The sequence below is a fragment of the Myotis daubentonii genome, chromosome 7, assembly GCF_963259705.1.
Source record: "Myotis daubentonii chromosome 7, mMyoDau2.1, whole genome shotgun sequence".
NCBI lineage: Eukaryota > Metazoa > Chordata > Mammalia > Chiroptera > Vespertilionidae > Myotis > Myotis daubentonii.
Genome location: NC_081846.1, coordinates 52,818,635 through 52,833,510, shown reverse-complemented (window position 1 = coordinate 52,833,510; position 14,876 = coordinate 52,818,635). Strand labels below are relative to the sequence as shown.

The 14,876-nt window shown below is 35.3% G+C and overlaps 1 pseudogene; it reads right to left on the bottom strand.

Moving 5' to 3' along the window:
* Positions 1-743: 743 nt before the first annotated feature.
* LOC132238848 (NADH dehydrogenase [ubiquinone] 1 alpha subcomplex subunit 5-like) lies at positions 744-1,113 on the bottom strand (annotated as a pseudogene).
* Positions 1,114-14,876: the final 13,763 nt, after the last annotated feature.

Sequence of the window (14,876 nt, the reverse complement as noted above, 5' to 3'; positions counted from 1 at the left end):
GATCAATGTTTCTCTCTCATTGATGTTTCTAGCTCTCTATCCCTCTCCCTTCTTCTCTGTAAAAAAATCAATAAAATATATATTTTTTAAAAAAAGAATATAAGCTTATTCATATGCCACATAAATTTTAGAAACCCTTAATAGCTCTACTTTTACAGAAATTATAGCTGTATCCTGATGTGGTTTGATTAAGGGCCAGAAAGCTAACTTCCTTAAATGAGACAAAAAGAAAGAAGTTTTTCCAACTACCATTGTAAATAAAAAATCTTTCTTTCAAATACAAAATCAATTTCCTCAATGAATTCTAATTTGATGGTTTTTACTCTTACTACCTCATTTCAAACAGTGACCTATACATTCGTTTGAGCAATGATAATTAAGTTCCTCTTCTGATTTCTTAAAAAAAAATTAAATGTGTTGAAGAGACTACTAAAAATATTTCACCTTTCAAATATGGCCTCCGCATTAAAATATGTGGGAATTTTTCCAATTAACTTTTAAATCTTCCAAGAACCTCTATTTTAAAAAACATCATCTTTGAAATAATTTTCATCAATGTTTTAACAAAAACGGATTCACAAGTCCCTATTAGGGTAAGCAGCAGTTTCAACAAGTCTCCTAAATATGTTCTGCATCAGTTGTTGTTTTTTATTATAAGATGTCAATAATATGAAAACATTTGGATGTAACAGAACATTTAATTACATAAGTTTCCCTTTAACACACAAGTCATTTGATGATGATTATCTTGGCCAGTTCCATTAGTTGGCAGAGGACCTTCCATGAAAGGCTCCCATGGTTTCCACTGTATCATTATTCTCATCAAATTTAGTTCATTTTCAGCCTGAAGAATCATCTCTTCTATTTGGCCACCCTGAAGGTGGTCTTCTAACTTTTTAACATCTGGTTTTACTTTAAATATATCCAGCTTCTCACTTGTAGTCTGTTTTGTATACTTTCTATATGCTACTTTTTTAGGCATTTCCTCAAGAACATCAAGCATCTTTGTGTACCATATTCTTAGCCCCTCTGCAGACTCTCACATACAGCCAATCTCAAAAGGCTAGTAGTCTCAGTAAACCTGCTGTGAGGCCCCTGAGGAGCTGGGTTCATGACTTTTCCTTACACCTCTTTTCTGCTGTCTTCCTAGCACTTATCACCATTTAAAATAACTTATGTCCTTCCTTCCTTCCTTCCTTCCTTCCTTCCTTCCTTCCTTCCTTCCTTCCTTCCTTCCTTCCTTCCTCCCTCCCTCCTTCCTCCCTTCCTCCCTCCCTTCCTCCCTCCCTCCCTCCTTCCTTCCTTCCTTCCTTCCTTCCTTCCTTCCTTCCTTCCTTCCTTCCTTCCTTCTTTCCTTCCTTCCCTCCTTTCTTTCCTTTTTTGTTTTTGCTTTTGTGCATCTCCTCACTCCTGGATTAGTTTCCTGGAGCCACGCTGTACCAAATCACCATAAACCTTTGGCTTTAACAACAGAATTTACATTGTCACAGTTTTGGAGTCCAGAGTACAAAATCAAGATGTCAGCAGGGGTGGTTCCTAGGGGTGGCTCCGAGGAACAATGGGGTTCATACCTCTCTCACAGCTTCTGGTGCCAGTTGGCAACCCTCCAATCTTGGCCCATTTCTTCACATGGTCTTCTTCTAACTGGGTCTATCTCAGTTAGGTCTGTCTCCTTTTCTATCTAATAGATTGAATTTAGAGCTCACTCTAATGTCATCTTGGGATCCTTACCTTCATTACATCTGCAAAGACCCTTATTCCAAACAAGGTTAAATTCTGAGGTCCACAGTGAACTTATCTTTTGAGGGCCACAATTCAACTCATTACAGCAGGTAAAACTTTCCTGTTGTATTCACTGCTGTATCCCCAGCACCTGGATCATTGCCTATGTAGTGAGTGATCGGTAAATATTTGCTGAATGAGTGCATTGAGGACCTGCAACATGCAGACCCTGACTTCCTAAAAGCAATACTGTATTTATAGCTGGTGATGCACCAATAATAGAAATATGAATGGGTTAGAGAGTCACTTGGGATCACTTTTGATGTGTTTTATCTTACCATGTAAGCATCCTGTTCCTCCTTCCCTGCTTAATAATATATCCTCCTGAAAGAAGCATTCTTGCCTACTCCCTACCCCAAAGATCTTTCTGTCCAAAAAATTGTGCAAGAATATACAAATGTATGAGAGAAATATGTAAATAAAATTATATACATAAACCCTAATATCAAGTTTTAGTGACAAAATGTGTCATTAAGATAATCATAAGTTATTATACTTACTTAAATACCATATTATATTAATGATTTTTTACTATGTGTATGTAAAAAACAGGATAATTTGCATTTGTGAAATCAAAATCAGAAAAAAGTGAGTTTAGAGTTTATCATCAATAATTTATCTTTTTCCCTGATAAATATTTGCTAAAAATGCCAAATGCCCTAATTTGTCTATTTATATTCAGATCAAAAAAGGAGTTTCCAGCCCTAACTGATGTGGCTCAGTTGGTTGGAGCATCGTCCCATGCACTGGATTGTTGTAGTTCCATTCCCAGTCAGGACATATACCCAGCTTTTGGACTCACTCCCCAGTCTGGGCATGTATAGGAGGCAATGGATTGATGTTTCTCTCTCACATCATCTCTCTCTCTCTTCTCTCTCTCTCTCTCTCTCTCTCTCTCTCTCTCTCTCTCTCTCTCTCTCTCTCATCTTCCTTCCCCTCTCTCTAAAATGAATGATAACATGTCTTTGGGTGAGGATTAAAAAAAAACAACACACAAAAAAAGCCAAAAGCAGTGTCCAAATTGTTTCTTTCCTCTGTGATCTCTATAAATTAGGAAAACTGGCCAGCCTGACGCTGTAAATGTTATATGAAATTGATAGAACAACTTTTTTTTTGTTATACTCACTTACTTATTTAGACAATAAATATAGAGTGTGAAAATATGGTTAGGACAATAATTCACTCACATAGGTTCAGAACAAAATTTAGCACCACATATTCTCTTGAACAAAATCACACTAGAAAAAAAAGGTAGGCAATACTTTATAATATTTAAAGTCTACTACCTTGCCAAAACCGGTTTGGCTCAGTGAATAGAGCATCAGCCTGTGGACTGAAAGGTTCCAGGTTCGATTCCGGTTAAGGGTATGTACCTTGGTTGTGGGCACATCCCCAATGGGAGATGTGCAGGAGGCAGCTGATCGATGTTTCTCTCTCATCGATGTTTCTAATTCTCTCTCTCTCTCTCTCTCTCTCTCTCTCTCTCTCTCTCTCTCTCTCTTCCTCTCTGTAAAAAATCAATAAAATATATCTAAAAAAATAATAAAAATAAAGTCTACTACCTTATGTTCTTTATCAGTTCTCTAATTTATTTTATGCCTTGAATATGAAATTAAATATTACTTTCCTTAACCTTTATATGCATTATAAATATTGTAAAATAGATACGTGAAAATCTATTATGCATGTTATATTTCTTTTTTTACACCACCAGCAAACACTCCCACTCACATCTAAAATGCATATAAAAAAGCCTATCCAATTTTATAATGAAAATATCACATGTAAAATGGTCTTTTCATATACCAACACACAGTATTCAAAAGTAAAACTACAACTAAGAAGGATACTCAAAAATACCTGTGGAAAAAAAAGAATCTTATTAAGGACTGACTGGTTCATTACCAGGGTCACACAGGCCCTGATTTTTAGAAAAGTCTTATAGTTCTGAGAATGGCATCCAGATGCTTTCTTAGGTATGGGTGTCATTATTTTTAGCAAAAGAAACCTTTTCACCCTTAGCCACGTCAAAGCACAAAGAATTCCATAAATCAGTGCCAGGCTTGTTTTTATTCCTAAATACCTAACCACATAAATAGTTATGTCCTGTAAATTTTATTGTTTTGTTTTCAATAAGGATTTAGAAGATTAAAATGGACTTTTAAAATACAAATGTATTTTCAGCACTCTTTTCTGCTTTTCTCTACATCCCCAAATTTCTTTTTGTTTGGGCAATGAAATTGGACTAGTCAGTTTAATTTTTATTGCTTGTCCATTTCACCTCTTAGATTCCAGGGGGGTAGGGGAAACTAACCTACAACATTTCTAGTGAAAACATTGTAAGAAATTCTTAAAACCAGACTCTAAACAAGCACATACAAAGAAACATTTTTTATTTATCTCAAGCTGAATGAATTTTAAAAAGACTATTTTTACCTAAAGTCTGAAAGCATGCCCCTTTTGTTATTGAGAAATACAGAAATATTTGAAATTCCCCAGTAATCTTGGGCCCACAAATGGAAACATTTGGCTGTATTCAGTTCACAAGCACACAGGGCCTATCTGCTTTTGGTTTTGCATAATTAGAATGTACAGATTTGACATCAAATATGCTATATTGTTGTTACAATGTAAAGAACTCAGAAAAAAAATGTGCAAAATGTTGGATGTAATTTAGAGTATAATGTTGTAGAAGTGGAGAGAAGAAGAAGGCATAAGCTAAGTGAAATCCCTTGTGTCTATACAGCAGAGCAACACACCGAACAACATTTAGAACTTGGCAATTATCTTACTCTGACCAATTTAGAAGGCCTGGCCACGAGAATCAGATCCCAAACTCCACACTAATGGTTATTATTTATTCTGTACCCAGATCAAATTAGCTGAATGGCATCCAAATTTGCATTTGACTATGTCCTGTCTATTCACACAAACCCACTATTCAGGTTAAATTGACTGGCTATGAATTAATTGCTCAATAGAACTTAATGAACTGGCCAGATCATTTAGATGTATATTAGGAGAATTTAAAGAACAGATAAACAAACATATGAGGGGAAAAAAAAAACCTGAAAGCTTTCTAAATAAATAGCTCATGTTCTAATTTATCCGTGACCTCAAAGTTCTTCCTTACATGTACAAATTATAGCTTTCTGTGTAAGGCTCTAGGTTTACAAGACCCAGCCTGAAATTCTGTTTAGAAATAGATGGAGTGATAATGAATGGAAAGGTAGAAAGAAAAAAATCTAGCTTAAAACTATTTCTGACCTATTAAATCGTTTAATAGCTCACACTGCAATACATGTTACCATGTTTGAGATTGTTCTCCAAGTCAAGTTTCTTAATCAATGCCCTTTTTTACGAAAGGTTTGAGAGTTTAGCTCTGAAATTGAAAGGACAAGGAAAGAAAAAAAAATTTGGTGATATTTCCAGAGATAATGTGAGTCAGAAAAATGTGGGCACTGATATTAAGAATAAAAATGATGACCTCTTTCAACCACGCACCACATGAAAGAATAGTTATTTTCCTAAGATACCCATTTTGTTCCTTGGAGAACTTACCATTTATTATCCGAAGTAAGAGTCTGGTTTGTATATTAATCTTCTATTCTGGCCCTTATATATCAAAGGTGTATGGCATTCACTGTTGAGTGTGCCACCATCACAGTACTTTCTAAGTCCATTGTGAGAAAGTTATTCTTATGGATGCCGCATTATGGCTGTTGGTCACTTTCCTCATACAGATCAGCCACATTCTGTAAATGTTCAATTTTAGGTGCTTGTAGACTGAGCAATATTAAAAAAAAAAGCAAACAAACTGGATTCGTAATTTTAACTTTAAAACACATATACTAAGCCAGCTATCTTTAAAATATATATATATATATATATATGTATATATATGTGTGTGTATATATATATATATATATCAACACTAATAAAAGAGAAAAATGGTAATTGTCGTACGACGATACCCTTTTCATTGGCTAATCAGGGCTATATGCAAATTAACTGCCAACTAAGATTGGCAGTTAACTGCCAACAAGATGGCGGTTAATTTGCATATGTAGGCACAATGCAGGGAGGCGAAAGGGAAAGCAGGAAGAAGCCCCCTGCCACTGACAGTGATCGGAAACCCAGGGGGGAGCTAAGAGCTGGGGGGCAGGGCAAAGGCGTCACGGCACACCCCGCTGCCACTGCAGCTCCCCGCTGCCCGGGCCGAACGCCTAGGCCAGAGGCGTCAGGCCTGGGCAAGGGGCCGATCCTGCGATTGGAGGGTGATGGGGGTCAATGCCTGAGGGCTCCCAGTATGTGAGAGGGGGCAGGCTGGGCTGAGGGACACTCCACCCCCCCACATACCCAGTGCATGAATTTCGTGCACCGGGTCCCTAGTGTGTGTGTGTATATATATATATATATATATATATATATATATATATATACAGATATATATTTCTTTTATTTATTTCATAGAGGAAGGGAGAAGGAGAGAGAGATCGAAATATCAATGATGAGAAAGAATCATTGATCAGCTGACTCCTGCACAACCCCCACTGGGGATCAAGCCCACAACCCGGGCATGTGCCCTTACTGGGAATCGAACCAGTGACCTCTCGATTCATAGGTCAATGCTCAAGCACTGAGCCACACCAGACGGGCTGAGCCAGCTATCTTTAGATAACAATGTGTAAGTGGACATAGAAATGATTACTAAGGGGAAAATAGTCAAAAAGTAAATTGATGTGAAATTGCAAAAACAAAGAAAGCATTTCAGAGAATCAGATCAATTGTGGGAAGCCATGTAAGTACGACACAAAGAAAAATTATGTCTAGTATCAATATCAGAAACTAGACTAAGGCTAAAGTACAAATTTAAACACTGGAATCCTATAATCTTTCTGACTTTATTGTCTATTTTCAAAAATTTCTTTTTTAGAGCTGAGTTGAGCTGAGCTCAACCTATATTGTCATCCAGCAAACACGGTCATGGCACTGTTTTAGGGTTCAGTAATAATATGAAGGGGGTATGAGTTAGGGAGGTTTTCCACACTCTTAAGCTTTTATTCTATCTGGGGAAGTTCACTTCAAATCCTACCTGAGATGTGCTGTAAGATAGTCTCATTGATTGGAAGCATAAAACTACATCTGTGTTGGTCAGTCCAAGTTGATCTGTATAAGATATTATCAGTCCAGAGTGATATAAACACTTTAAACATTAAGGTAGAATCACTTCTGATGTGGGGTTAGGGGGAGCCAAAGATATTTTTTAAAAAATTAAGGCTTGATTAAGGGCAATTTAATTATTCTATATTCTTTTGCTCTATTATTAAGATGATATTAACAATTGCTGTGATCATAAAACATTGTTCATTGTATAACCTAACAATGAAAACAGAAAATCCCATACTCACACAAAAACTTAATTTGAATCTTCAATAGTTGGAGAAAAACACTGTTAGTATTATTTTCTGTTTAGCCTTATCTTAAATGTAATGCATTTTCATAGTTTAAAAATTATCCAGGCAGTTTCATAATATGCTTTTCGCTTAATATATTATGAATATTTTCACATATCTTTCAATATACTTTTAAAATGAGATCTTAAAAATTGTTTTATATGTTTACTCTTGTGACCATATAATTTATTTAGCCAACCCATTATTGATGGAAGTTTAGTTGTTACGTTATTTCTGTTTTGCAATTATGAATAATACTAGAGGCCCAATGCAGGAAATTTGTGCCAGGGGCTCAGACCTCGCAGCCTTGGCTCTGTCTGAAAGGTTATTTGGAATGTCGTCCAGAATGTCATTTGGCCATCCGGTCTAATTAGCATATTACCCTTTAATTATTATAAACTAGAGGCCCAGTGCACAAAATTCATGCACTGAGTGGAGGGGAGCCCCTCAGCCTGGCCTGCATCCTCTCCAATCTGGGACCCCTTGGGGGATGTCTGACTGTCCACAGGGATGGGGCCTAAACTGGCAGTAGGACACCCCTCTCACAATCTGGGACTCCTCGCTCCTAACTGCTCGCATGCCTACCTGCCTGCTTGCCCCTAACCGCTTCTGCCTGCCAGTCTGATCGCCCCCTAACTGCACCCCTGTTGGCCTGATCGCCCCCAACTGCCCTCCCCTGCCAGCTATCTTGTGATGACATGAAGGCGGCCAGCTTGTGGCAGCCATCTTGTGATGATGTTGTGCAAGGGCATGACACCACCGAGGCTTTTATTATATAGGATTCTTCTTTAAAAGCACTTCTGTATGTGTCTAAGTTAAAGTGTTTGTAATTTGTAAGCCTTTTTTTGTTTAATTCTCACACAAGGACATGCTTAGAGAGGAAGGGAGAAAGAGAGAGAAACACCCATGTGAGAAACATTGATGCTACTCAGCTCATGCTCACCAACTAGGGGTAGACCAGCAACCCAGGTATGTGCCCTGACCGGGAATTGAACCAGCAACCCTTCCATGCACAAGAAGGAGCTCAACCAACTGAGCCACTTCAGCTGGGAATTAGCCTATTAAAATTTACTAAATATCTTCCAGAAACTGTTTGCCAATTTATGTCTACACTAGAATGGTATTATTTATCTATTTCTCTACCCTTTTGGAAACTGGGTAATACTATAAGGGGGGAAAAAACAACTGCTCATTTGATAGAGAAATTGGCATTGCATAAGTATTTTAATTTGTATTTCTTTAATTGGCAGGACAGTTTGAATGTTTTAAAAATGTATTTATTAATCATTTGCAATTTCCCCTTGTCAGTTAATATTTCTGTCCAGAGTTTAGCTAAGGTACTACATGGTATTGATGCCTTGGCATCTATTTTGTTTGGCAAAGTGGCCAGCAGTGACTTTGAACCATACTAACACTCATGGAAGCTCAAGTTCCAGATAACAACCCTCAGAGTCACAGGCAAATGCAAGTTCCTGATCTGACTTTTCCCCAGTGGCTCTTGTGATTAGCAGCCACCTCTACTCCGAGGAGCCTTCCCTGTGTGTGTGCACCCCTTTGATCAATTCAGAATTCTTCTGGGGACCCCAAAGCACTATTTACCCACAGATCCTAGTAAAAACATGTGACCTGGAATCAATCTCTCTCTCTCTCTCTCTCTCTCTCTCTCTCTCTCTCTCTCTCTCTCTCTCTCTCTCTCCCTCTCCCTCTCTCCACCCTGCCTTTATCTCCTCCTGTGGCCCTTCAAGGTGTTTCCTCCAGGACCTGTGAGAAATCAATGTCTCTATTTTGATTTCTTGTGATCTGTGGCAGATTCACCATCCATTATCTTAACAAACATTAATTTAACAAAGTTAAAACAATTTCTTTGCCTTTTTCCTAATAAGATTTTTTCTTTATCTTGGTTGTTTATCTTATGATTGAAAATACATTTTCCCATTAGTTTTTTGTTTATTTTACTTCTGTTTATGGTATTTTTGATGTTTGCTAGTTTCCATGTGTATGCGTTAATGTTGCCAAAGCTATTGATTTCCCCTTTATTTTTTCCTTTTTTATATACTTAGTTCTTTTAACTTTGTTCATCAAAGGATAACTATTAATTGATATTTTACTTTCAAAAGTAATGTTGTTTTTTGTTGTTCAATGCTATTATCCATCAAGACTTTATTTTGATGTGTGATAGAAAGTACATATCTAACTTTAATCCCAACATAATCCCCCCCTCCCCCAAATAATTAACCTATTTGCCCAGCATAATTCACTAAATAATCAGCCCTTTCCTTCAGATCTTAAATGCCACTTCATGTATTATAATACTAATTAAATATGCATATATATTTTTTAAAGTTCTCTTCCTAGATACATCTATTCTTATGCTACTACTATAATCATTATGGTGCCATATGTTTTCATATCTGGCAATGAAAGTCTTTTCCTTTTTTAAAAAATTTATTTTTATTGTTGAGGCAATTTCAAATATCTACCTTTCCTCCTCCACTCTTATCCTCCTGTGCCCAGCTACTGCCCCACCCCTGGCCCTGTGTCCATGGACTATGCTTATATGTATATAAGTTATTTGGTTAATCTCTCCCCACAACCCCCTTTCCCTCTGAGATCTGAGAGTATTGCATGCATCTATGTCTCTAGACCTATTTGTTCATCAGTTTATGTTGTTTATTAGATTCCACATATAAGTGAGGTCATGATATAATTTATGAGTTTTATTTGTTCTAGTTTTTTTGTTATATTTTAATAATTTTGTTAACTAAAAAAAAATTGAGTTGAACTAATTGTATAAATCTATTTGGAGATTGTGATAGAAAGAATAATGACCAACCACCCCCAATATCTCCATGCCCTAATTCCTAGAACCTGTGAATTTGTTACTTTACATGGTAAAAAGGGACTTTGCAGGTGTGATTAAATTAAATATCCTGAGATATTTCCCTGGATTATCTAGGTGGACTCAATGTAATAATAGCAAGGTGTCCCTGTGGGGAAACGGTGAGGCAAGTCAGTTAGAAGCAGGAAAGGAGATGAGGGAAGCAGAAGACAGAGGAGAGGGGTTTGATGATACCATACAGCTGGCTTTGTTCATGGAGAAGGGTGACATGAGACAAGGAAGTCATGTGGCCTCAGAAGCTGAAAAAAACAAGGAAAGTAATTCTACTCCTGAGCATCCAGAAGGAAAGCAGCCTAGTGACACCTTGACTGTAGTCGAATGAGACCCATTTTGGACTTCTAACCATCAGTACCATAAAAAAACATATTTATGTTGTTTTCACCCACAAAATTTGTTGTAATCTGTTACAGCAATAAAAAACTAAGAGAGAGGCTACTGGCATTATTAAAAACACTGAAAATTTCCTTCAAGAACATCACATGCCACAGTTTTGATTCAGATCGTCTTTTACGTCTCTCAAATAAAGTTTTTGTTTATAACATGAACGTTCTATATATCTTATGAAGTTAACTCCTAATAAGTTAGATTCTATGGATACTATTATTAATGTGATGTCATAATATATTATAAGTAGTTATTTATGATACACACAAAAGGCATTGTTACTTTTGTTAGTCTATTTCCTTTGTCCAATTTTTCTGATTTTTACCTGTTTAAAAATCTCTGCTTTTATTTGTATTAATTCCTGATTTCCTTAGATTTATTTCAGGTTTATGTTATATTTTATTTTCAGTTGAATGCCAATTCATTCTCTTTTTTTCACATTTGGTCGTATGGTTTGCTTCTGACATCTTTTGTATTGTCTCCTGTTGTGTTCTTATCATTATTTTTAAGTATTCTGTAATAGAAAATTATAATTGACACTGACTAAAATTTATTTCAAGAAGTTATTTTTGTTGATGTTGCTCTTTTATTATTTACTAGAGGACGGTGCATGGATTTGTGCAGTGGTGGGGGGGGGCATCTCTCAGCTTGGCCTGCACCCTCTCATAATCTGGGACCCCTCGGAGGATGTTGGACTACCCATTTCAGCCTGATCCCCACAGGCCAGGCTGAGGGACCCCACCAGTGCACCAATCTGTGCACTGGGCCTATAGTATGCACATATAAGATCTTTGGTTAATCTCTTTCTGCCCTCCCCCCACCCCCTTCCCTCAGAGATTCATAAGTTTGTTCCATGTTTCCATGTCTGTGCATGGAGCATATGCCCCCTGGTGATCAGTGCATGTCATAGCTACCGGTCGAATGGTTGCTTAGGCTTTTTTATATAAAGAGATTTATTTATTTTGTTTTATTTATTAGGGTGACTTTGGTTAATATGACCATTTAGAATATGGAGCTTTCTAATCCATGAATATGGCATATCTTTCTATTGTTTATTATTTTAATAATGTGTCATAGATTATTAAATAGTGATATTAAACATTTTTGAGATATTTCTTTTTGGTATTTAATATTATGTTTATTATTTTCAATTGCATATCTTAAAAAATTGTCATATTCTAATTATATGGCATATAGAAACAATTTTTTCTATTTAAAAAATAGAAACTATTTTTAATATTGATTTTGTATATAGACTTTGCTAAATTTCTTATGAATTCTAATAGTGTTTCTCTAGATTTATTTGGACTTTCTTGACCATAAAATTATGCTATTTAACTGTAATGGGCATTTTGTTACTTCCAAAGTTTATTTGCATATTTTATTTATAATTCTTAATTTTAATAGCACCACCAGTAAAATGTTGTACAAAAGGGATATTAGTGGTACTGGTCTTAATTTGAATTTCAGGATGAAAACTTTCTATATTTTACTATTAAGTATAAGTTTGTTGAAAGATACTCTATCAGAATAAGGAAATTTTTATTTTGTTTACTTTTTCAAAAGTTTTATTATAAAAGGGTGTTAACTTGTAAAAAAATATTTTTTATTGATTTCAGAGAGGAAGAGAGAGAGAGAGAGATAGAAACATCAATGATAAGAATCATTGATCGGCTGCCTCCTGCACACCCCCTACTGGGGATCGAGCCCACAACCCAGGCATGGGACCTGACTGGAAATTGAACTATGACCTCCTGGTTCACAGGTGTACGCTCAACTACTGAGCCACACCAGCCAGGCAAAGGGTGTTAACGTTTTATCAAAGGTGTTTTCTACTTCCATTGAGAAGAATTATAATTTTTCATATTTATTCTGCTGCTGTGTTGAATTACAGATTGAATTTAAATCAGACCAGTCTTATATTCTTAAAACAGCCATACTTTATTGTGTTATATGATCCTTTTTATGTAGTGTTTCACTGAGTTGCTGATATTTTATTTAAGATTTTTTCATCTGTGATTATTAGAGAGATTTTCTTATAGTTTTCTTTCTTTCCTTGAATGTCTTTGTCAAGTATTTATAAATAAACTGATGAACAAAATCGGTCTAGAGTCATAGAAGCATGGAACAGACTGTCCAATCTCAGAGGAAGGTGGGGAAGGGCAGGTGAGTGGGATAAGTCCAACCAAAGAACTTGTATACGTATGTGCATAACCCATGGACACAGACAATAGGGTGGTGAAGGCCTGGGATGGGGGACAGAGCAGGCTAGAAGAGGTCAGTGGGGGAGAAATGGGGACATATGTAATGCTTTCAACAATAAAGATTTAAGAAAAAAAAGATTTCACTCAACACATTAAAAGTTGTACAGTTTGTTCTGTTTTTCTGAACTCTGGAAGAGTTTGTGTGAGGCTGCAATTATTTTTAAAATTTTGGTCATAGAAATAAATTTTTATATGGAAGATTTTAAGTTACAGATTTTATTTCATACAGAGTTGATTATTCTAAGTTGTTTTCCCCTAGGATTTAATCTCTTTTATTAATGACATGCCATTTCATAAAGCCTAATTTGTATCATTTTAGTACTTGTGGGATCTATAATGATATGTTTTAATTCCAACCATTAGTGATATTTCTTGATCAGTCCTTTGGAGATCAGAAAGCAAGCTTCAAATATTTAAAAAGTTCTTAGTCTTTTAATGGGGTTTTAGTAATATATTTTAATATAATGCTAGATTCAATTTGCCATTTTTTGAGGTTGTTCATGAATAAGATTAGTTTGGAATTTTTTTATTATAATGCCTTGCTCTGGATTATGCTAGCCTTATAAAATACATTTGGAAGTGCTTTCTTCTCTACTGTATTCTAGAAGTTTGTTAAAATTAATATAACTTCTTTCTAAAATGTTGGGTAGAATTTTCTAGTGATATTATTAAGGCCTAGAATTTCCTTTCTTGGAAGGATTTTAACTACCATCACTTTTCTTTATTTATACATATGTGCAGGGTATCTTTTTTTTGTATGAAATTCAATACTTTGTGTCTTTCAAAAAATTAGCTCATGCCATTTATATTGTTGAATTTATGGGCATACATTTTTTATAATATTCTCTTATTATCTATCCTGTTAATGTCAGAAGGATCTTTAATGCCACATTTTATTGCTGATATTAATAAATGTGTCTACTTTTTAGACATTTTTGCAAGATGTTTACTAATGTTAGGAATTCTTTTCTTAATTTTTTCCATTATTTTATGTGGTCATTTCACTTGATCTCTACTTGTATCTTTAATACGTATTTTTCTCTGCTTGCTTTGGGTTTAACTTGCTCATCTTTTTGTAGTTTCTTAAGCTTAGATAATCTGAGATGTTTCTTCTTTTCTAACATATGCATTTATTGATTTAAATTTCCTTCTAAGCTCTGCTTTAGCTGTATCTTGCAATTTTGAAATATTGTATTAAATTCATTTTAATTTAACTTCATTTCTTCTTTGAGTTTTTCTTTGACCTATGGGTTACTTAGAGTTGTGTTGTTTATTTTCAAAACATTCTGGTATTTTCCAGATATCTTTGAATTATTGGTTTCTAGTTTAATTTCCTTAGAGTAAAATAATATTTTCTAGTTTTAATTATCTAAAAAAATTAAGATTTGTTTTATGGCCCAGAAAATTTTCCACCTTGTGAATGCTCCAGGTGTGCTTGAAAAGAAAGTAGATGCCAATTATTGATTTTGGGTGGTGAATACATGAGTAGTTATTGAAATAGTCTTTTCCCTTTCTATATGTTTAAAGTTATAATTGAAGGCTGAAAAATATTTTAATGCTGGGCAATGGCTATTATCACTTAAAGTGAGCCATTGATGTGAGCTAAACAAACCAATGAAGACTTCACTGAAGATTTTGGGATTTTAGTTGGGCTTTCAAAATGGTCAAAATTAGGTAGATGGAATTAAAGAGGGTGGTCATGCCTAAAAGAGAAGTATTGTAAACAAAAACCAAGATATTAAAATGAAAATTAACATCATTTTCAACTTGCTTCACTTTATGGATATTCCTGGGGCTTTTTCCTAAGGAGGATGAAGCTGGCTTTCCAAAACTTTAGTTATAGTTATGCTGTACTCATATCTATTCCCTCTAAAAAAGAGTTTCTACATTCATTGGAAGAATTGAGGAGGCGTTTGTTTAAAGGTCTTATCTAAGTACTATGAATCATTGCACTATTCGCCCAGTCCTTCATCAAAGTTTCTATTTTAAGGATCAACGCATTTCTCTACTCAGAATTCTTTTTTTAATAGAATGACAGAGAAAATATACTATCTATGTGTTCGTCATTGCTCTGGTAAATATTTAAGAATA